The following is a 23,130-nucleotide window of genomic DNA, read 5'->3' on the forward strand; positions in this document are numbered from 1 at the left end:
CGGAAGTTCAAAGTAGCTGACGGTTTGGGAATTGCTCCTAGGAAAGGCCGACACCTCGTCTGCGTCACAAATTGTTGAAAAAGTTACTGTTTCTATGGCTGAGAACGCTGGACCCAATGTGCGACTTTCAAGCTGTGTCACGACTGCCGAACGTTCCATACTCCACAGTTCTAATATTGCTACCGAGCGGGATAGCGCAGTGTTCGCCACACTGGACTCGTATTCGGGAGGCCGACGGTTCAACCCGTGTCTGGCCATCCTGATTCAGGTTCCCCGTGATTTCAGTATATCGCTTAAGGCAAATGCCGGGATGGTTCCTTCCAAAGGGCACTGCCAATTTCCTTCTCCATCCTTTCCAAATCCGAGCTCGTCCTCGGTCTCTAATGGCCTCGTTGTCGACGGGACGTTAAACACTAACCATCTCCTCCTCCTCTACTAAAACTGCTGCGAACAGTTGAGCGGATCCAAGCCGTCGCGGATGGAGATGTTCGTCATATTGAGCAACGTTTGTAACATGGAACGTGAATGGGTGCAAGTTATCAATTGTTACCCTCTCGTGTGGAAATTAAAACGTTTCTTTCAAATTCGTTATTTCTCTTCCGCATGTCCTTACAAATGTTTTCAAGAAGTTTCGTTGTCCTAAGATCACTCGTTTTTCGTGTTGGGTCTCTCTCACGTACTACTGTATAGTCATCTTTTATTTGAAGAGCGGCGCTCGGTCGAACGTGGGCGCTGGCGGAGCGGCGTGGGACCTGAGATGAAATCACAGTCAGCTTACGTGCACGTGGTTTAGAATCGAATTTTTTACGTTCCTTTTTTATCTTGGCCCTGTTGTCTGTAAATAAATTTTCTCAAGAAATGGTTCAAATGGCTCTGAGCACTATGCGACTCAACTTCTGAGGTCTCCAGTCGCCTAGAACTTAGAACGAATTAAACCTAACTAACCTAAGGACATCACACACATCCATGCCCGAGGCAGGATTCGAACCTGCGACCGTAGCGGTCACGCGGTTCCAGACTGAAGCGCCTTTAACCGCACGGCCACACCGGCCGGCTCAATTTTTTCAGTTTCAAGTATTTTAAAGATTCCACTTGGCTTGAAACAGATTCTGTGTCCTCGCCTTTGAAAGTGAATTTCTTGTAAACAGAAGCATAGTTAGTTGTGAGGTAAACCTTTTCGCAGAATTTGTATTCGAGTGGACCCCGATTAGAATGAAGAAGTTGTATAGTCAACAAATCTTTACTTTCCTGGAATTCTTTTAATTTTTCGATACTTTTCTTAGGTTTAACTCGTGCATTTACATTTATAAAATAGACGAATACAATAATTTTTTTTGTAAATTATAATCGATATACAATTTAGACAGGATGCTCGAGGCGTCTTTTGTTCTCACCAGAAATCCATTGTAGTTACATATTCTCTCAGGTTTATGTGTTAATCATGGAAATGGGGAAGTTGACAATATTGACTTTCATTATACACGCACAGCTTTATATTACAGTAATGAATTCTTCTGTGTTTAGGAATACAGCATATTCGTGATTTAATAACAGTGGTTATTCGTGTAGTGCTAGTATTGCTTGTTATTGAGTCAATAGCGGAGCTTTGTTGTTGTACAGGCGGTGTGTGGACTATTCATCCATGTTAATGGCAATACGTTTTAGCATTTGAAATTACCATTCAACCAGGCATAGCACAACTACACACTGTCGTTCTGATATCTACTACATATTTAGTTACATTGGAGCCAGCAATGGCTTCGGCTGATTCTCATATTATCCAAAATTTCAACTCCATTAAACATTAGATAGAACGGTTAAAATTATCTCCCTCATGGTCGTTGCCGGAAATAAGTGTTGCACCGTAGTAAAAATCTCGCAAACTTATGTGGAAACATTTCACAATTCTATGCATTTATTCCGCGGAGAAAGAGAACCTTACAAGCTGAAAGTGGAGAGGATCAAGTAGAACTCTAACGACTAAATTTCCCAAGTTGTTCAGGGTTGTTTTCTGAGTATTTCGGTATAAGGGGCCCGCGATCCCCGATGGCTCTTTACAGTATAAATACATTGCGTTTGATTTGTTACCTTCGTTTATCTTAACACTGAAAATATCTGTGCAACAGTGCAAATATCAACACTGTACGCTTTGTGTCTTATTTGGAAACAGGCTTGTTCCGTTCACTCACAGTAATGCCAATTTGATTCTTGGTCCTCAAGCTTGCATTCAGTGCTATTCGGTTCTGTCTCCGGTTTGTTTTTACGTTAAGAGTTATGGACAGGTCTCCTGATGAGGCGTTGGCCGGTATGTGCCTCGCGTGTGAGTTCACTGATTACAAGGGAAGAGCGGTACAATTGCGCTATACTGAACAGTTCCCACAGACACAGCAACATCATCATAGCACTTTTGTATCCGATTGTTTCAGTACTTTGTGGTTGGCATTTTGTTTTGCGTATTGCACTTTACAGGTACTTCAATGGTCGTGAAGGTATTTTCAGAGAAACAAAGGTAGACGGAGTAATAAACCGAATAAATCGTAATTACGTTATTAATCTTCAACGAGCCATCGGCCACTACGGGTTCCTCATACCGAAATAGCCAGAGAATGTCCCTGAACAACTTCAGAAATGTTGTCGGTTGAGTTCAGGTTCACCTTGGGTAGTTGATAGTGGTATCCATTACTCTCTGTACTTCCAATGGCGTGTAGATACTTATGGATATAGTAGCAGCATACTTTACAATGCTAACAAGCGCGAAAGAGCAGACACCACGCATTAATATAATTGATGTGCCTCGATGGGCAATGAATTCATCATCTTCTGTGCGAATGCACATTTCGTTCGACCTCCAGCAGGGATCTACAGTGAGCGAACTTCGAGGACATGGATGGATACTGTGGATAGGTGGGAATAAAGTCGGCCGTGGAACGTACCGAGTCAGTCCACGCATTCGCGACACACACACACACACACACACACACACACACACACACACACACACACAGAGTGGTTAACACAGCTGCCTAGTAAGGACGAGATCCCAGATTGGAGTCCCTGGCTGGCACACATTTTCACTCATCGCCGCTGATGCTGCACGAAGTCTTGATTCAGTTGACACCATTACCTCCTTCCCTAGCCTTTCCTTTATCTCTCCCCGCAACCTTCAATTACATAATACTAATATGTATTACTAACACTGGAAACCGAATAAATTTATGATTGTTTACCGCTGTGTATCACGACAACATAGATATCTTATGGCTCATTGTTAGGAGGCCGTCTTTAGATATGGTGTTAGTTACGTCTCAGTATCATTGCGTATTTACAGATCACACTCCGCTGGAAAGATATGATGGTGGAAACCTCCAAAGTAGTTTGAATGGGAATGCTAACTTACGTATCGTAGACATCGCTACTTCTGTACCGTCCATCCTGATACAGCAGGTCTTGTCTAACAGAAAAGTTATGCGTTTCCGTAACATGCGAAACCTTCACTTCCTTATTTATTGCAAACTAGTAGTAAACGTAGCATTTCATGTACAAATTTACCGACTTTTGTGTTGTTACAACCAGATCCATGCGACAGCTGGTTTCTGAACTAGTTCATGTATGTTTAGCAGCATCCAGCGGGAACTACTAAGGAGCTTCATATTTCAATGATGACGGGCACCAATATTCCAACAGTCTCTTACCAGCCGTTTAGTTTATTTTATACGCCTATTGTTCCTTCTCGGCTGCTGTTTCTTTACGACTTTTATTTAAATAATATATTTTCCGATTTGTATTTACGTCGATGATGCTCTTGCTTTAGAGTTCTCTTCCTCAATCGGGAAAGATTTACAGGGTCATGTTGTTGCCCGTCTCCCCGTCCGTCTGTTAAGCCCCTTTTTTCTCACTACGGCTGGAGGTACCAAGTTTGAAACTTACATCAAATACTGAGGTCTACGGTCCTTGGCGATGTAAACATTTAAGCTTCTCAGCCAATGCAATCAAAACATACTGTCATTTCTGGCACATATTCTGGTAATCGCAAAGTCACTGTCAAAATCTGTAGGTGAACTGCACTGAAGTGTAAAAGAAACTGGTATAGGCATGCCTATTCAAATACAAACATGGTTAAACATGCAAAATACGGCGCTGCGGTCGGTAACGCCTATATAAAACAAGAAGTCGTGTGTGGCGCAGTTTTTGAATCGGTTACTGCTGCTACAATGGCAGGTCATCAAGATTTAAATTATTTTGAAAGTGGTGTTACTGTTGGCACACAAGCGTTGGGACACAGTATCTCCGTGGTAGCGATGAAGTCGAGATTTTCCTGTACGACCATTTCACGAGTGTACAGTGAATATCAGGGATCCGGTAAAACATCAAATCTCCGACGCCGCTGCGGCCGGAAAAAGACCCTGCAAGAACGGGACCAACGGCGACTGAAGAGAATCGTTCAGCGTGACAGACCAGCAAACCTTCCGCAAATTGCTGCTTATTTCATTGCTTGGTCATCAACAACTGTCAGCGTGCGGACTATCCAACGAACCATCTCGATATGGGCTTTCGGAGCCGAGGGCCCACTACTGTACCCTGTGATGACTGCACGACACAAAGCTTTACGCCTCGCCCGGGCCAGTCAACACCGACATTGGACTGTTGATGACTGGAAACATGTTGCCTGGTCGGACGAGTCTCGTTTCAAATTGTATCAAGCAGATGTACATGTACGGGTATTTAGACAACCTCATGAATCCATAATGACTGGGTGTTGTGTGATGTCCTTAGGTTAGTTAGGTTTAAGTAGTTCTAAGTTCTAGGGGACTGATGACCATAGATGTTGAGTCCCATAGTGCTCAGAGCCATTTGAACCATTTTAATCCATAGACCCTGTATGTCAGCAAGTTGGTGGAGGCTCTGTAATGATGTGGGGCGTGTACAGTTGGAGTGATATGGGGCCCCTGATACGTCTATATGTGTCTCTGACAGGTGACACGTATGTAAGCATCCTGTGTGATCACTTGCACCCATTCATGTTCATTGTGTATCCCGACGGACTTCGGCAATTGTAGCAGGATTGTGCGATACCACACGTTCAGAATTGCTACAGAGTGGCTCCAGTAACACTCTTCTGAGTTTAAACACTTCCGCTGGCCACAACTCCCCAGACATGAACATTATTGAGCATATCTGGAATGCCTTGCAGCGTGCTGTTCAGAAGAGATCTCCACCCATCGTACTCTTTTGGATTTACGGACAGACCTGCAGGATTCATGTTGTCAATTCCCTCCAGCAGTACTTCAGACATTAGTAGAGTCCATGCCACGTCGTGTTGCGGCACTGCTGCGTGCTCGCTGGGGCCCTACACGATATTAGTCCGCCGCTCGTGGTCTCGCGGTAGCGTTCTCGCTTCCCGAGCACGGGGTCCCGGGTTCGATTCCCGGCGGGGTCAGGGATTTTCACCTGCCTCGAGATGACTGGGTGTTTGTGTTGTCCTCATCATTTCATCATCATCCAGGAAAGTGGCGAAATTGGACTGAGCAAAGATTGGGTAATTGTACGGGCGCTGATAACCACGTAGTTGAGAGCCCCACAAACCAAACATCATCATCATACACGATATTAGGCAGGTGTACCAGTTTCTTTGGCATTTCAGTGTATCTATATACATAATTAAGTTTAGTACGGAACCCTCAGGGCGCGAGTCCTACTCACTGTTACCCCGTTTTTAAAGATGTTTCTGATGTTTAATCATTTTCAGGAAATTTTTGTTCTTGTCTTTATTAAAGCGGATGAAGTTTCTCCTTGTGAAAATGATGTTCGTTTTCGAGATGTGACCGGGAAGTTTAGTAACCCGCTTCTGTACACAGTCTGATGGACTGATGCAGTTTCGGTACAGTACCTATTTGCTGAAAGATTCGAAGTGCTTAAATAGTCTAGGTTATTTCTTGTCCAGAGCTTTTTGTTAACACTTGTTTCCTGTCTTCCCTGTTTGATGGACTTCTCTTCTGGTTGTTAATCCCGGTACCCTCTCAATCGTACAGGCAGTCTGATTGAATTACTCTCTTGTGGTGTCCTAATTTGTGGTCAATTTAGATTGATTTCCTATTCTGTGTGTTCTTCAGGGGATGGAACGCCAGCATTATTTGATTTGATACGCTGATTTAATAGTTATACCTACTGACCTTTTTCATTGTTCGAGTTGCCTGGACGTTGTTAATGACTCTTCTCAAACGATACCCACAGAAGAACATCGGCGTCTCTCTCGCCCTTAACGTGTGCTGCTGTCGTTTCGACATTTTCGGGGCTATTATCAATTGTAGTTTACGAGGGGGGTTCAATAAGTAATGGAAAACATTTTCTTTTGAAAACAGATTGGTTTTATTCAGGATTGCAGTATACCATATTATTTACGACTCTTTTGGCTACAAAATATGTACTGTCTGTTCAATACGATGGCCTTACGCCACCTTACTGAGAGGGTCTATAGCCCACCTGGAACTACTCTATTGGTCGACTTCGGAACAAACGTCTGTGTGCATCGATAACTTCCCCATCAACCACCTACTACTTCCCGCGGAGTTCATCCTTCATTGGGCCAAACAGATGGAAGTCCGAAGACGCGACATAAGGGCTGTAGGGTGGATGAGGAAGAACAGTCCAATGAAGTTTCGTGAGCTGCTCACGAGTGCGCAAACTTGTGAGGCCTTGCGTTTTCATGGAGAAGGAGAAATTCAATTGCAACGAAGAAGCTCAAGTTTCTTGAGTTTCCTGGGGGTAGCACAATATACTTCAGAGTTGATCGTTGTGCCACGAGAGAGGGCATCAAATAGAATAACCCATCCAGAGTTCCGGAAGAGAATCGCGATGACTTTACCGGTTGAGGGTGTGGATGTGGACTGCTTCTTCGCAGCAGAGGGAGGGTGGCCCCACTCCATTCCGGTCGCAGTGACGAAAGGACGTTTCATCGTCTGCGACGATGTTCGACAATGAATTGTCACAACCCGTCTCGTAAAGCACAAGCAAGTCCGCACAGACGGTCATTTGTCGGCCTTTCTGTTCTTCTGTTGGCGACGAGAAATCCAGTACTCCAACTGGTGGTTCAAATGGTTCAAATGGCTCTGAGCACTATGCGACTTAACTTCTGAGGTCATCAGTCGCCTAGAACGTAGAACTAATTAAACCTAACTAACCTAAGGACATCACACACATCCATGCCCGAGGCAGGATTCGAACCTGCGACCGTAGCGATCGTTCGGTTCCAGACTGCAGCGCCTAGAACCGCACGGCCACTCCGGCCGGCTCCAACTGGTGGACGAGTGTATCAACACTACGTACTACTGTGAATGCCTGAGGGCGGCGCAGGTGATCTTCAACCAGAAATATCCCCACAATTATAGTCTGTCGGTAAACTGAAGAGCGACCGAGCGAGTCCCCACTCTGCCTACCCAGCTACGTCACGAGGCACTTCTACAGGCTGCTTCACAACTTAGTACCGGTCCTGCCGCGGCGCGCGTTTTAAATCTTTGTCGACGCCGTGTACAGATACGTCCTGGCAGCGTTTATTTTTAGACAAATGCGTTAAGACCACAATGAATCCAAAATACGATAGCTTCTTCCGAAACTCAACATTATAGAGTAAGTAATATTAACGTAGGAACGGAAGTCAGGATTCTGCTACAAATATAGAACCGAACGCCTGTTCATGTGAATGTATGTATCCTCCACTGCTATTCGTAAAACGAACCCCGTATGGTGCAATCAATCTGTAGAATTTAAGCCTTGTTCTTACTTTATGTTTCTATTAAAAGCTAGAAATTTCCAGGTAAATCCCATTTTACGCTGTGTCTTACATAAAACATCTTTCTGCCAAAGAAAACAGATTTTTTTTTTTTACGGCAGTAAGTAATGTCCATAATGTCGTCATTATTTTTTGGTTTATGTGAAAGTCCTCCATCGTTTGTCGAATGACCGATTTTGTAAAACTGCCTATAACGAAGAGTTGCCTCCCAAAATTATCAGTTTTCCTTCGTGGCGGTTCCAGTAAACCACGCGGTTTGTTTTCGCGTTTCTTCCTTATGCGTCCTATTGTGGCGAGGCTGACGTTTCCATAAATTGCAGCCCTCTGATTGGGACTGGTAATATTAGCCCACAGTTCTTTTGTGCCGCCTCTTTAACACATGATGTTGTAACATTACAGACAATCGAACGCTCGTTACTCCATAAATACCTCCTCTTCTCCATATTCTGCACATTTTCTTGCAATGCAGGGCGATTATCCATCACTTCCGGATACCGAAGTATATAAGTAAGCATACAAAATTAACTAACACTGGCAATTAAGATCCCACGAACAGAACGACGTGTATCACTGCTCACTGATCTACACCGCTAGGCAGGTAACGGGCAACTGATTTTAGGTGCCGCTGTAGGCCAGTGGCAGGGTTCTTCTGGGAAAGGCCGCTTCCCCCACCAAAAGCACTGCTCGCTCTTGAGTTTACAGACAGACTATAGTAACGATGCTTACTGAGCCGAAGTCTCAGAGACGGCGGACGAACACTACAGCTTGCAGACTCAGCGGTAACTGGTGACTGTACTACACGACTCGGCGCCCTGTCCGCCGTAGCTCGGTGCTCCGGTACTCAACGAGGCATCGACCGGTCGCTATCTGCTCACGTGACGCCCACGGGTTGGCAGCGGCGGCAGAGTTCGTACTGCCAACGCATGCAGCTGCTGCGCTGCGAGTGTTTCGAGCGCGGCTTATCGATTGTGGTGCGTTACTCTCTGGAGTCGCGAGTACCGTCTCCACACCTGCAAAGGCGTCCACTTGAGCAGCAAGGTGTTTAATCGTGATCCGCCGATCACCTCGGATGAGGGTGACCGCAAGTCACAACTCTGCGGCACTCCCAGCTGTGCTCGGCCCGCCTGCACGCGTCAGATCGTCCAGGTTTGCGCGACCTCGGTGACAGACGCCTCGCCCAACGACTCACCGTGCTTTTGTTCACTGCCAGGTCTCCGTAGACGTTCTACAAGCGCCTATGAATACCTGTGATGCTCTCGTTTTCCGCCGAACTGAACGTAATGACAGCTTTCTGCTTGGATCGCATCTCCGTTACAGACGCCATTTTGAAGGCTACGAATAGCCCCGCCACCTATCGGACCTTCGTTAAACTATAGTGACTGAAGCGGGAATTGTATTGTATGTACTGTACTGTGTGTTAACCAGGGACCTAGAAACGACGGAGGGGCTCCATCCCCGCCTCAGCCGCAGTGGTCCACAACCGCACGACTACCACAGTAGACTTCACACCTCCGCCGCCCCACACCGGACCCAGGGTTATTGTGCGGTTCGGCCCCCGATGAACCCCCCAGGGAACGTCTCACACCAGACGAGTGTAACCCCTATGTTTGCGTGGTAGAGTAATGGTGGTGCACGCGTACGCGGAGAACTTGTTTGCGCAGTAATCGCCGAAGTAGTGTAACTGAGGCGGAATAAGGGGAACCAGCCCGTATTCGCCGAGGCAGATGGAAAACCGCCTAAAAACCATCCAGAGAGTGGCCGGTTCACCGGCCAGGGACCAGGCGCTCCTTCCCGCCCGGAAAGCTGTGCGTTAGACCGCACGGCCAACCGGGAAACGGGAATAGTCCACGACGTCACAAATCCAGATTTTTTTTTTTTAACGAAACTGGCGGAGGAAATAGTGTTGCGTTACTTGTTGAATGCCCCTAGTAGCTTCCCTAACCATGTCATTTGCATCCTCCAAGTGCATCATTTTGAGGACGGATATTTTGAATTTCTATGTAGTAAAACCATGAGAATGCATTTTAAACGTCGACACAAAAGGTATCTTTTACTCCCTAATGAAATTTCGCGCACTGATGTGGGATTTAAACCCATACCTTTGTTTTCTGAATCAGTATCTGTTAGCTACTGAGCATCCAGTGACGCCTCATGAACCAACCTAAGGATGCAATCTGACAGTCTCTATTTCTCTTCCCAGAGGTTCTGCTGAATACAATACGTAATGCGAGAGTGAGTCAAATGAAAACCTTAAATTTGTAATAACAAATCGAAATTTCGCGCCGTTATCCTACAAGTTAATAAGTGTGCTACAAACAGCGTGCAGAATGGCCTGTAGGTCGCAACATAGTACAAATGCACACATACCGTCGCAGTGTCAGTATAAAGATGGCCACCCCACTTGCGACTTGCACCAGGGAAGAAGAGTGTTCTGTTATTCGGTTTTTGCGTAGTGAAGGTGTGAAACCTATTGAAAATCATCGACGAATGAAGGTTTTAGTACGGTGATGCACGTTTGTCACAGCAGCAAGTCTACGAACGGAGTAGGAAGTTAGCAAATGGTGTGACTTCAGTGGAAGATGCTCCCCGTCCAGGTCAGGTACAAAGAGTTGTGACTCCACAGAACTTTGCAGCAGTTGAAGCCATAGTGAAGGAAAACCGCCGAGTGACACTGAATGACACTGCAGCATGTTTACAGATTAGTCACGGGTCAGCACACCACATTGTGCATGTTGTGCTCCAGTTTCACAAATTGTCGGCAAAGTGGTTGGTTGCCACGGCAGCTGACTGCTGAAATGAGAGAACGACGTGTTGGTGCTTCTGAAGAACTTCTTCGGCGCTTTGAACGAGAAGGTGATGGCTTCCTTAAAAGAATCGTTACTGGGGACGAAACATGGATTCAGTTCCACCAACCGGAAACGAAGAGAGCGAGCAAGGAATGGCGCCACTCCTCATCACCAAAACCAAAGAAGTTTCTAAGAGAACCATCAGCAAGGAAGGTTATGCTGACTCTCTTTTGGGACAAAAAAGGCGTCATTTTCGAGAATTACATGCCTGAGGGACCACTGTCACGAGTGCGTCATACACAGATCTCCTAAAAAATCAGCTGCGGCCTGCAATCAAATCAAAGCGATGTGGATTGTTGTCAGCAGGTGTTCTTTTGCAACATGACAATGTAAGGCTCCACACTGCCCGTACAACAGTTGCAACAGTCACAGACCTGCATTTTGAGTGTCTACCTCATCCACCATACTCACCAGACCTTGCTCCAAGTGATTTCCATATGTTTGGACCACTGAAAGACGCAATGGGAGGAAAGAAGTTCCGTTGTGATGAAGAGGTACGCCACGCGGTGCATGAGTGAGTGGTTGAGCGGACTACCAAAAGAATTTTTTTCTAAAGGAATTTATGCACTTTGTAAGCGCTGGAGGCATTGCATTGAGCGTGGGGGAGATTATGTTGAAAAGTGATACAGCTTTGTACCACTTCTGCACAATAAATAATATTTAAAAAAATATTTAAGGTTTTCATTTGACTCACCCTCGTAGCAGGACTGGGCAAAGTATGATGAAGAATTAAGCAGCTCCAGTCGAGGACTCTTTCTGGAAGAGGATTGGCCGCAGATGGGAGGGACCGGGTTCTAGTGAGGCTTCACATACATTTTCAGTTGGTTGGGAACTGGGAAGATACGACAGTTTCTTGTGTCGTGAAGTTCGGTTTCCTCCTCTTCAGAGTAGTTTCAGATTGTTCTGCGAGTTCTGTTTGGTTTTCGTGTACGCTGTAACGAGTTCCCGTACAACCCTGGAGACGGCACGAACTGTCAGTTGGGTTGGCCGGAGAGCAGAGCTCTCCTGACGCCGGCGCCGCCCCCGGGCGACGCGCTGCCGCCGGCCGCTCGCCGCTCGGCCCTCCGGACAGGCAGCCGTCCGTCCATGTCGTCGTCGTCGTCGTCGCCGTCGTCCACGTGGCCTCAGGGGACGCCCATCGATCCCGCTCCGCCGAGTCGCGCCGTGCTCCGGGATGAAGCCCGCCAGTTACCATCGACCCGCCGCGGCGCTAAGCCCTTTGTTCATTCACTGCGGCACTGGCGGAAGCGGAGTTCGGCCGCAGACACGGCCGTCCAGGGCGGCCCGACGACACGCTCGCCCGCTTCCAGGCTCCGTCCATTGCCGACGCGCCCGTCAATACTGCAATACCTGTTCCGGCGTCCGCTGCCGTAGCGTGGCGTACCGCGACGTTTCACAGTGCCCACCGCAAACCACTACACCTCCACATACGAGCGACGAAAATAAGTACGCTAAAACGGTGTTCGGCTGTCCTTCGGCTAAAATCGGAAGTCGGTGGCGCAACGTCCCACGCTCGCTGTACTGTAGTGCGATCTGTTTCTTCCCCTCCTAATTTATTGAAGCGTCGATAAAGATTCGATGGCACCTAAATATTTGAGACAACCAAGAATATAAATCTCATTGCTGGTCGTTTCACTCACAGCAATTTCATCTTTCGTTTTTAATCAGACTGAAGTCACAAAATCGAAGAAACTCATTACTGCGAGGATGCACTTTTAAAAGTAAATCAAAAGGAAAAATGCTCCTATCGTAGCAAAAAAAAAGGCGAATAAGTCCCGAGAAGAGTTAGCGATGCAAAAGAAGGGAAGTAGCTTTTCGACTTATTTGGCAGCTCAGACACAAAAATGAAAACATCTTGATAAGGCGTATAAAAAATTTATACGTCAAATCACAAACCCCCGAGCGACAAAGTCAAGTGGAGGCAGTAGTATACTATGAGGGAAAGCTTAGTGCCTCCCCCTCCCCTACGCACATTCCACATCTGCCTCATGAAACGAGGCTCAGTTAGTTCACCAAGTCGCCATTACGCATGGCTGAGGTGGCGCAGTGGTTAGCACACTGGACTCGCATTCGGGAGGACGACGGTTCAATCCCGTCTCCGGCCATCCTGATTTAGGTTTTCCGTGATTTCCCTAAATCGTTTCAGGCAAATGCCGGGATGGTTCCTTTGAAAGGGCACGGCCGATTTCCTTCCCTAACCCGAGCTTCCGCTCCGTCTCTAATGACCTCGTTGTCGACGGGACGTTAAACACTAACCACCACCACCACGAATGGCTGCTTGGTGTACCTCATGGACCCCCTACTTTATGAATAAGGATGTAAATATTTAACAGTTAATGTTTTTCGTGGGTTGCGATCGAGAGAAACGAGGACGAAGAAACGTCGTTCGTTCCTGCAAGTAGTGGAATTTCTGCCGGAAGTCGAAAGGAAAGTAGTTGAGCTTATTGCGCCCTTCTTGTGGACGGGTACTCATCAATGATTTCAGATGTTATCGGCATAGCAGACGAATTTTTTATGACTGCGGAAAACGTTTCACTTTTTCTTCGCCCGTGCACTTCTATTTCGAATGATGAATATTCTTTTCTCAAATGGCATTCAGTCATACATTAAGTTTAACGATTTTTACCACCGCAAAGCTTTCCACCGACTGTCGTCCAGATTCCGTCTTATGCGTCAGTTTGAGAATACATTAACTTTTAATATAGAGAAGAATCTTAGGAATGAGATAATTCCACCGATGGCACACTTTATAAGACTAATAGAAAGATTATAACCATGGTAGGCTGATGCCGTTCTTCCAGTAAAGTTATTTTTTCATCGCTTCTTCCGTAAATTGCTTGGAAACTTTTTCTCTATACCATTTGCAATGTTTTGTAAATAAGACGTACAGGGTGTCAATTACTGAACTATATGAAAAAATGGTAAATTAGTTACAAACAACGGCGGGTACACACTTTACTCAAGATATAAATGTCACTTCAGATATTCGGTTTTGGGTTATGACATGTTCGATATGCCTGCCATTATTGGCGATGATGTTGCGCAGACGAATAGCGAAATTTTGCATGACCGCTGAAGTGTCGGAACATCGATGCTGTCGACGACCTCCTGAATGGCTGTTTTCAGCTCAGAAATGGTTTTGCGGTTATTGCTGTACACCTTGTCTTGCATACAGCCACACAAAAAGGAGGCACACATGTTGAGATTCGAAGAATATGGCGGGCAATCGAGGCCCATGCCAGTGGCCTCTGGGTACCCCAGAGCCAGAATGCGGTCCCCAAAGTGCTGCTGCAGCACATCAAACACTCTCCTGCTTCGATGCGGTTGAGCTGCGTCTTGCACGAACCACATCTTGTCGAAATCGTCTTCCAAAACCTTCACGTACCGTTCGGTAGTCACCGTACCATCAAGGAATATCGCACCGATTATTCCGTGACTGGACATTGCACACCACACATCCCCCCCCCCCCCCCCCCCCCCCCCCCATTGAGGGTGAAAAGACTTCTCGATAGCGGGGTGCGGATTCTCAGTCCCACTAAGCACCAGTTTTGCTTATTGACGAATCTATCCAAATTAAAGTGGGCCTCGTCGTTAAACCAACCCATACATGCAATTCCAATCATGCCCCGCGGGCAGGCTTGCAGTTTGAACGTCCTAACCCAAACTGTTCAGAAGTTATGACGATTTTATTTCACACAGTTCAATAATTGTCACCCTATATTTGTAACACAGTACTATGAATTCTGCGAGGTTTTTTTTTTTTCAAGTATACCCCCATAATTTAGTCAATGGTCTCCTATAACGTGGCAGCTCTTCGCCCCCTGTTCTTAACAGTAGACCACGAGCGTCAGTTTTATATCTGGTGAACACGTTGAGTTGCCTAGAGGCCACTGATCCATTTCGGTTCTGGTCAGACAGCTGCGCCCCAGCGGTGCGCAATTTTCGTAGATGCTCAGTCCCTTAAAAGATCCTACCAGGAGCCCAAATATTGACTTTCCTCCTTTTTTACTAAAATTTCTGCATTGCTGAGAAAGCAAAAAACTTTAATAAAGACGTTACAGAAAAACTGTCTTGTACGTGCAGCGCGTTAGTTCAAGTGCAAAAGGATGTAATCCATACGATTTATAAGTGCTCTGAAGAAAATGAAATAGTGGACGCTTATGCCAAAGGTGTAGGTTCTATATACCTTGAAATTTGAAACACTTAATATTTAAGTGATAAACTTGGTTTATTTTAGATCTGGTACGGTTGTTTCAGTCATTTTCAAGATATTAAATCAGCATCAGGAGTTTGACTTCGACGACGTTATTACGGCCGCCGAATCTATTCACGCGTTTACGGCGTGCAGCCAGATGCATCCGTGCTGCTGTTACGTATTTTATGTTATTTGTCCAAGTTCTGTTTTATCGTCAATTTGTTCTTTTCTTATTGTATCTTCCGTGGTCCACCTATGAATCGTACCGCTGGATATCCTCTGTGGTGAGGAAGGTCATGGGATACCTGCTAATATCGTGTCGGACCTCTTTTTATCCGGAGTAGTGCAGCATCTGGGAGTGGCATGTACTCAAAAAGTCGCAGCAAGTCCCCTGCATCAATGTGAGTCACGCTGACTCGACAGTTGTCCACAATTGCGAAAGTATTGGCACTGCAGGATTTGGTGCACGAACTGACCTCTCGACTTTATCCCATAAAATTTCGATAGGGCTCACGTCGGGAAACCTGGGTGGCCAAATGAATCGCCCAAAATGTCTACAATGTTCTTCAAACCTATCTCAAACAATTGTGGCACGAAGACATGGCGCATTGAAATCAGTAAAAATTCCGTTATCGTTTGGGAACATGATGTCCTTGAATGGCTGCAAATGGTCTCAAAGTATCAGTTGGACCAGAAGACCCAGTCCAACACAGCCCACACCATTACGGAGACACCAGCAGCTTGCACAGTGCCTTGCTGACAACTGGGGTCCATGGCTTCCTGGGGTCTGCACCACACTCGAACCTTACCATCAGCTGTTACCAACAAAATGTAGAGTTGTTAATGTAAAGCATACGGACTTATTGCGACTCGTGTGGGACTGCGTTATCAGAGCCTGATATACTCGGAAAGGGACCTCATTGTGGGTCTGCATTTGGCCGGCTGCTAGAATCGTACAGTATCCAGATTTGTGCAACAGTCGTATGCGATAGTGGCACATTGTTGGAATGCATGGTAACATGAGGGGAAGCATTCCCGTCGTCACGGTTCCGGTCCACCACGAGACAGGATCGCCCCGCTGTGCACGAAGCATACTGTAGCTTCTCCGCACCTGCGTCCGCCAGCTGAGAACAAGGAGTGGTTTCCGCACCATTGGTCGGAGAGTAGCATCATAAGGAATATGAAATTAACGTCCTAAGTGTAGGCTGCTATTAACACCATAATACAAACTGCTGCTTTTTAATGGTTTCGTGACCGGGAGGCGCCTGCTGTTGATGACTTGCGCCGCACTGTGTTCAGTGATGCATCGTATTTTTGCCGTCCTCCAGATGACCGTTGTCGGCGGGCATGGAGCTCCCAGGAGGCTGCGGTGACCTGGGAAGACATCCCTTTTTCCAAAATTTTAGAGAGGCGTCACGGGTTGGGGAGACATGTGGTATCAATTAAGGTCACGGCTGGTAGTGACTGACTGAATTCGGACGGCGCAACATACTTCATGGACATCATGCGTCCTCATGAGTGCCTCACACTCGATGCTATCGTAGTGCCAGTTTCCAACAGTACAGTAGTCATCCACACGTGGTATGTGTGTCTAGGAACTGTCTGCGTTATGTTGTGGTACTTCCGTGGACAGCAAGATCACCCGATCTGTTCCCCACTGAACGTATGTGGGACCAGCCAGGGCGTCAATTCCGTCCCAACGCTAATATCCGGAATACCACGAGCGGGCAGAACAGTTGTGTGACAGCTCGCCTCAGGCGACGATACCGCGGCTATGACACCCTTCCCAACCGAATCAGTGCGTGCACCCAGGCCAGAAGCGTGCACAGTCGTACTGAAAAGTGAGGTCATTGTTGTTTGCAAATTTGACTAGGTGCATAAATTTTGTTGTCGGACAGTGTGTGTCCCATTTTTATTGCAGTAACACTGTATAACTGAAGTCTTCATTCGAAGGTGGTCACCAAAGCCCTGAGCACAACTATCCCACCGTTTCACGAGTCGAAGGATTCCCTGGTTTCAGAATTCCTGTGGCTGTGACACTGTGTGGCAGGCGCCAGAGCTCTCTCTCTCTCTCTCTCTCTCTCTCTCTCTCTCTCTCTCTCTCTTTCTCTCTCTCCTTTTTTTTAACGGACCAATAGCCGATGGAGGCTACAGAAAAACGGTCTTCCCCAGTGGGTGTGTCGGCTCCAGTTCTGTTGAATATATGTACTAACGACCAACCCATAGTCCCCAACCGTAGGATTTCTTATATGCTTATGATCTCGCTCTAGCAACGCAAAGCTCAAACTTCAATTCGATAGAAATCATCCTAAAGAGTGCTGTTGAAGATCTGTCAAAATACTACTGAATAAACCAGCTTAAACCGAACCCAACAAAGACGCTACTGTGTGCTTTCCACCTGAGAAATAGGGAAACAAGCCGCAAATCAAAGATAGAATAGTCAGAGGTTAAATTGGAACACTGTGACGCTCAAAAATATCTAAGGATTACATTCGAAAGACCTCTAACGTTCAAAAAGCACCGCACGAATTTCAAATAAGTCTCCACCAGGAACAACCTACTGAGAAATCTGGTCGAATCATAGTGGGGCAGTCAAGCTGAAATCATCCGAACATCTGCAATGGCATTATGCTACCCCGCTGCAGAGTATGCTTGTCCTGTTTGGTATAAGCCAACACCTGCCAAACAGATGTATATTTCCCTAAACGGCACATGAAGAGTTAAAACAGGGTGCTTGAAGTCAGCTGCAGTCGAATGGCTCCACAATCTTGTAGCAATTGCACCACCTCCTGTTCGAAGATAAAGAGCAGCAAACAGGGAAAGAACGAAACTGGAGCAGGAGAAAACGCATGCCGTGCATGAGAAACAACCCTACCGACAACGACTAAAAAAAAATAAAGTGAATTCCTATGGGACCAAACTGCTGAGGTCATCGGTCCCTAGACGTACATACTACTTAAACTAACTTACGCTAGAACATGCACACGCACACGCACACGGCCGAGGGAAGACTCGAACCTCCTGCGGGAGGAGCCGCGCAGTCCGTGACATGGCGCCTCAAACCTCGCGGCCACACGACGACTAAGGTCAAGGAAAAGTTTCCTCAGAACATCGGAGAAACTAATAACTACTGATGAAGAAGCCAGGCTGCAGCTATGGAGAGCTTGAGATAACCCACCCTCCTGGTTGGAAAAGATTTTCAGAATCTTTACCCCCCCCCTGGTCATAGTAAGAATTGGCCAATCTGGAAGTCCTTGAATAGGCTGAGGTCAGGAGTGGGCAGATCACGGGTTAACCTGACAAAATTGGGATACATTGAAGAAAACAAAAGCCAATGCGACTATGTAGAAGAACAGACTGTTTAACATATGCTACAGCGTCGACTGTGTCCGGCCAGCAGACAACGGAAAATTTACTGGAATTGGCCAAATCTTGGTTAAGATTATACAAACTGTGTTGATCTGTCAACAACTGGATGAACTGTGGTTTATTTATCTTTCTGACACGATGATAATAATAATAAAAACGGGACATACGTTTTATAAAGTTTTTTCAATTTCCGCTAACCGGAAATGAAACACACAAAGTGGAAGCCAGGAATCGGCTACTTGAGTTACCTCCTGTTGAGCAGAATTCACGCTCCCGTTACATACCCTGTCGCGAGGCAGATGTTAACGCGAGTGCTTTTTATGATGCGTGTGCTGCAATCGATTTTGTGGCCGTCGTGTATAGCGGCTTGGCTTCCAAGTTTGGCCTTATCTAATCCGTTCACGAACACACCCGACGCAGTTTACAATTCCAGCAAACGCGCACACCGCACTCGCAGAGCCGGGGCGCCAAGTAACTTTCCTCCCGCAATACGTCAGACACGTCTGCCTAATCCGTCACGCCGCCGACGGGCCGGAAAAGGCGGAATAAGGAAAGTGAAAGGCAGTCGTGCGGTAATATTACTCTTAGTCCCTCCGTAAATCCTTCACACGCTTTATTTCTACCGAATGTTTTGGAAATATTCACTTCGTAAGATATCTGAGTCTCATGTAGTGTTGTTTGCTCAGTTGTTAGTGGACGATCTCACCCTCTGAAATTGTGTGCATGAGACATCTACAGGATTGGATTATAAAATAGAACATTCAGACCTGTAACCTAGTGTCTCGCAGCTGTTGCGCCCTTTTGCCCCGCCTACCTCTCGATTTCGAAATAAAGCAGGCGTAACTGCGAACTGTAACTGCCAAATAAATACAAATTACGGACATTTTAGCCGTCTTCGGCAAAGTCTCTCTCCGTTTGTGAGAGGTCTCTCTCCGTACGCGGCTGCAAAGCATTGGCTCCTAGTAACGAACTGTAGCGTCGATTAGCGATAATGCTGAAACGTCCCCTTAGAAAAATTAATGAAAGTCTGTGCTTAAACCTCTTACATTATTTGATTTTCAAACAGCTGAGCCGAACTGGACGTACTCAGACATTTCGCTCTTTACCTATTCTGATCAACACTAAACTGACACACAATATTTTTAGCGCAACGCAATCTGACTTTCAATAATCCCTACAAAAGAATGGCCCTGACTAACATTAACATATACCTTTCACAAATCACTTACGTCACAAAAATCTTCGTTACTCGAACTACTGCAATACAGCGAGCGGCACTACTGCCAGCTAAATAAAAGACTGAAACTACTGAAGGCACTAACTACTGATAGGCATAGTCAGCAAATGAAAGATTTTGATAGAGAACACACAATGTATTTACCTTAATAGTGTTCAAAAGTCATAATATATACAGCAGTTCATGACATCCAGTCTTACAAATTTACTGTCTCTGATGGACACACGTCCAGATCATCCGCTCTCAAAACTCCGCCATCTCTCCCCACACAGCCACCACTGCTGGCGGCTCACCTCCAACTGCGCAACGCTACGCGCTGTTAACAGGCAACTGCCCAACGCTACAATAGCGACTTTTGCAATAATGCCGACCAGCCTCAGACTGCACACAGCGCAGTCAGTGATTTTCATACAGAGCGCTACGTGGCGTTACCAATAAAACAGCCTACTTACAATACTAGTGTCGGCGCTTCTGGATTAACTCTCGATAATACTTCAATTGTAAAGCAATATTAATAAGTGTTGTCAGTCTCTCTTTGACCCGCGACTCAGAATTCAAATTGTCACTCCTCCAACGCTAGTAATAAATCTCTTGTAACAGGGATGCCCAGACCGCGGCCTGCGGGCCGCATGTGGCCCGCCGTTGATGTGATGGCAGCCCGCCCCTCACCGTTCGTTCTTGTAATGTTTTCGTTTTTCTTCTCACCTTTCATTCGCTCCCGAAATGGGCAGAGCAAGCTCTTGTAGAATTCAGTTCTTTCGAGCCCAGTCTAGCTGACACTGGGGCAGGAGCGCCGGATACTGAATAATAACTTGTCTCTCGACACGATATTTATCAAATTGCGGCTCTTATGTGTTGAGGGTTGCAGGCACTAGAAATCTAGGCGCCACTTGAACGTAAGTGCCACAGCGGCTTTCTGTCCTCCCGCAGAACTTCCGCAAGTCTGACGAGTCTAGGGAATGGTGGAGCTGCTGTCATTTTCTACTCCTCCCTTGTTACTGCAGCGTGCAAGAATATAGGAGTAGTCTTGTCTTAGTACAGAAGCTGAGTGCATGACCTTACAGTTGCACCGACATGATGAAAACGACCGATTGTCGGGATCACATGGCCTCTGATGAAGCTGTATTTTCGGAGACTGTGTAGGTTGTACGACGAAATTTAATGGATACAGTTCACAGAATTGCAAATGTGCTAAACAAGAGGAAAAAGTTCGATGTTATAGTCCACGTTTCAGACGACAATGATTGTATTGTTATTTATTCCACCTCCACCAAGAGAAAACTTAGGTGCTGCGTCAAACGAGAACACAGCATAGGGAAACGTCCGTGTCATGCCCCTGCAACCAAAAAGAGTGCTACTTGTTTTCTTTCGGTCATGGTAACTTGCGTTTATCGGTTAATGGCGAGTTGTGTAACTTATCATTCATTTCTGTAGCTTTTTCGAAGACTGCTGTAAATTCATTTTAATAATTAAACACCGTTTAGTGAATACACTTCGTCCTCGTGAGTTGTTTTCTTGTACTGACATCACAGACCTGGTAATGCGTCGAAAGTCTGTGTATGTCAACGTGATTGTGTGCCATATTCTGAACATAGGTTAAATATTAAAATAAATTTATAGTATTCCTCGAAACAGTTTTACACACACACACACACACACACACACACACACACACACACACACACACTCTTACACGGTATTGTCAGAAACATTCTGAAATGTGTAAGGGTGTTGCAGGATAAGTTCTGCTGAGAAATATGAGAAATATTATGCTTATCCATTACGGATATTTTAGAACCGTGACTGTATATTAATGTAAATAAATTATACACAACTGCAACCAGTCACTTTTTCATTAATAATGCTTTATTACATTAACCGGTTTTCGAACCCTTTCAGGTTCATCTTCAGATGATTTCGGGAGATCCGGGAAGTTACATCATTACTGGTAGTAGCATAATGCTTTACACATGCGCATGCTGGATGCTGGTAAAGTGTCACTGTTAAAGTGTGAACTAATATAGTTCGTGTGAAAGGGTTCTGGACATCAAAATGGAGGCAGACAGATACGAAAAAAGCCGCCTATACTGTCGCAAACCAGCACCCAGCATTATGCTACTACCAGTAATGATGTAACTTCCCGGATTCTCCCGAAATCATCTGAAGATGAAACTGAAAGGGTTCGAAAACCGGTTAATGTAATAAAGCATTATTAATGAAAAAGTGACTGGTTGCAGTTGTGTATAATTTATTTACATACATATGAGAAATAGTTGTTAAGAAAAAATTTGATACGTCGCACCGTTTCCAAGTTAATTAGCATTGAAACTAGCGGATCAGGCCGCTGTGCGTGCAAAATGTAGCGGCCCGCCAGATGCGATATCACCAAACGTGTTCTTCGTTTGGTTCGATAAAACAGCGATACGAAAATTGGACTTGGGACGGTAGTAAGGATCGAACCCGAGCCAAAGGCTGAGCAGTCTCGAGCGCTATCACCTGCGCTGTGAGAACAACTGACACTAATTGTTTATCTAACGGGCAGCTTGAATTTGGGCGCGCAACGCCCTGATTATCCAACTTCAGTGCTATTTAACTCGGAAACAGCGCTACGTATCGAATTACTTTATTAACAATTATGTCTCAGCACAACTTACCCTGCAACATACTTACAAGCTTTCTACACTGTTTCTGACCCCAAATGTTGGTACAAACAGAATAACATTCAATCATTTTATTGGTGTACAAGTAATCTTCACGACCAGGTTTGCGTATCTGACGGCAACACTGTGGAGTCCTCGGTTATACTTGCAAACTGGTGTTCTCGCCCTCATTTTACGATGGTATAGTCCAGTAGTAGTGAACAACGGACTCCAGTGAGGAGTTTTCACTTAAACTGGCAGTGATAGAGACGCGATTCGAGTCTACGACCGTGCGGAGTGGTCGATTTCCGATATGACGTCATAGGACCCTCTGGCGAGCTCAAAACGAGTGTAAAGAGCCCAGTTCTGATTTGTACAGAGATTCCCTGATCTGATCGCTGTTTCGGAGAAAGTACACCGCTAAAAGTCAATACATCACATGCACGAGGTTCCTTGCAAGTTCCACAACGACCTCCACGAAAGCAAAACGGGGAATTATGCGGACACTTTAACGTTGCAGTTTTGGGTGGGGGTGTTTAGAGCAATGGTTGCTTAAAATATCAGTACAGTTCGGGCCTGAACTACCGCCTTCACGAAACTGTCAACCTAAGTAAGCAACACCGCAGCAACAGTAACCGATTGTGTTGTGTACTCCACTTTTCTTCGCATTGTGCGTTGCCCATTTTCTTTTCGTATATTTAAATGAGTGAATATATTGACACTCCTCAGTCGTGGGGCTGAGCAAAGCTGCCACTATACCAGATCGATAATCCCAGACCGTGTGTAAGTTCTTCTTTCGAACAAGCACAGAACACAGGTGTACGGGGTGACTCAGCTGCGACTACCAATTCCTTTTATGGAACCCGCACTATGCCCGTATCATGTACGGCATACAGATAGGCGACAGACACGTAATCATCATAAGTTCCCTCTCAGAGCTTTGTCGGACTGTAAGCAGACTGAATAAAACTGTATACAATACAAACGAAGATTGGCCATGAAATATGTGGTATTTTTGGATCAAGACACAATTACTTCTGCCATACTTATCCAAGTTT

At 45.8% G+C, this 23,130-nt stretch overlaps 1 protein-coding gene and 1 non-coding gene across 18 annotated transcripts in view; both read left to right on the top strand.

The window, feature by feature from the left end:
- The window catches only part of LOC126088523 (voltage-dependent L-type calcium channel subunit beta-1), a 757,906-nt gene that overhangs the window by 186,294 nt on the left and 548,482 nt on the right, over window positions 1-23,130 (top strand). The window lies entirely within an intron of this gene.
- Trnaa-cgc (transfer RNA alanine (anticodon CGC)) lies at window positions 12,664-12,737 on the top strand. Its single transcript has one exon. It is a non-coding gene; the product is annotated as a tRNA-Ala (tRNA).

The sequence above is a fragment of the Schistocerca cancellata genome, chromosome 6 (genome assembly GCF_023864275.1).
Source record: "Schistocerca cancellata isolate TAMUIC-IGC-003103 chromosome 6, iqSchCanc2.1, whole genome shotgun sequence".
Taxonomy (NCBI): domain Eukaryota; kingdom Metazoa; phylum Arthropoda; class Insecta; order Orthoptera; family Acrididae; genus Schistocerca; species Schistocerca cancellata.